The sequence below is a fragment of the Aplysia californica genome, unplaced genomic scaffold (genome assembly GCF_000002075.1).
Source record: "Aplysia californica isolate F4 #8 unplaced genomic scaffold, AplCal3.0 scaffold00251, whole genome shotgun sequence".
NCBI classification, from domain to species: Eukaryota; Metazoa; Mollusca; class Gastropoda; order Aplysiida; family Aplysiidae; genus Aplysia; species Aplysia californica.
In genome coordinates this window covers 98,591-100,608 of record NW_004797521.1, presented here as the reverse complement: position 1 = coordinate 100,608, position 2,018 = coordinate 98,591, and positions in this window count along the sequence as shown.

The following is a 2,018-nucleotide window of genomic DNA, read 5'->3' as shown; positions in this document are numbered from 1 at the left end:
CACAGGTGTGGCCCAAATAAGGTAAGGGAGGGGGGTTTAGCTTATTTAGGCCATATGTGGCCTAAATAAGGTCACCCTTCTAGAAAATATTACGGATAATGTAGAAAATAACAGGGATGAGCTGAAACATACTGGGGATTAATTAAAAATATTGGGGATGTTAGAAAAAATGTTTGTGAATAGCTAGAAAACATTACAGATAAGCCAGAAAATACTGGGTATGAGTTAGAAAATACTCAGAATGAGCTAGAACATACTGAGGATGAGCTAGAAAATATTAATTTTGAATTAGAAAATACTGGGGATGAGCTAGAAAATATTAATTTTGAATGAGAAAATACTGGGGATGAGCTAAAAAAACACTGGAGATGGATCTAGAAAATACTGGAGATGAGCTAGAAAATATAAGGAATGAGCTAGAAATATAAAGAACAAGATAAAAAAATACTGGGGATGAGCTAGAAAATATTAGGGTTGATTTAGAACTATGGATAAGCAGGAGAATATTACAGATCAGCTAAAAAAATCCGGGGATGAGCAAGAGAATATTACGGATAAGCTATAAAAGAAATAGGATGAATTAAAACATACGGGGGCTAAGCTAGAAAATACCGGGGATGAACTAGAAAAGATTAGCGATGAGTTAGAAAATTCTAGGGATGAGCAAGAAAATTTTAGTTTTGGTCTATAAGAAAACTGGGAATGAGCTAGAAAATATCAGAAATGAGCTAGCAAAAACTGGGCATGAGCTAGAAAATATTAGTGTTGAGCCAGAAAATACTGGGGATCAGCTAGAAAATATTAGGGATGAGTTAGAAAATACTGGGTATGAGCTAAAAAAAATTACAGACGGGCTAGAAAAATACTGGGGATGAGCTAGAAAATATTAGGGATCAATTTGAAAATAATAGGGATGAGCTAAAACATATTGAGGATAAGTTTAAAATACTTGGGATGAGGTAGAAAATATTAGATTTGAGCAGAAAAATAGTGTGGATGGATCTACAAAACACTAGGGATGAGCTAAAAAAAATATAAGGGATGAGCTAGAAAATACTGGGAATTTGCTAGAAAATATTAGTTTTGATCTAGAACATGCTGGGGATGAGCTAGAAAATATTATATTTACTGGAAAAATACTGGGGATGAGCTAGAAAATACTGGGGATCGATCAAAAGAATACTGGCGATGAACAAGAAAATATAACGGATAATTTAGAAAATAATAGGGATGAACGTGAACATACTTGGGATTAGTTTAAAATACTTGGGATGAGCAAATAAATGCTGGTGATGGGGATGAGCTAGAAAATATTAATTTTGATGGAAAAATACTGTGGATAAGCTAAAAAATAATAATTTTGAATTAAAAAGTTATGTTCTGGGGATGAGCTATAAAATACTGGAGATGGATCTAGAAAATGCTGGAGATAAGCTAGAAAATAATGGGGATGAGCTATAAAGTATTATGGATGAGCTAAAAAATATTGGGGATGTGCTATAAAGTATTATGGATGAGCTAAAAAATATTGGGGATGTGCTAGAAAATATTACTGGATAAGCTAAAAAATAATTGGGATGAGCTAGAACATTTTTGGGATAAGTGAAAAATACTGGGGATGAGGTAGAAAATATTAGGGTTGAACCAGAATATACTGGAGATGAGCTAGAAAATATTAGATTCGAGCAGAAAAATAGTGTGGAAGGATCTAGAAAACACTAGGGATGAGGTAGAAAATATAAGGGATGAGCCAAAAAATATTGGGAACTTGCTAGAAAATATTAGTTTTCATCTAGAAAATATTGGGGATCAGCTAGAAAAATATTGCGGGTAAGCTAGAAAATACTGGGGATGAGCTAGAAAATCTTACAGATAAGCTAGAAAATACTGGGGATGAGCTAGAAAATAGGCCTATTAATTTTGATGGAAAAATACTGGGGATGGATCTTAGAAATACTGGGGATGGATCTTAGAAATACTGGGGATGGATCTTAGAAATACTGGGGATGGATCTTAGA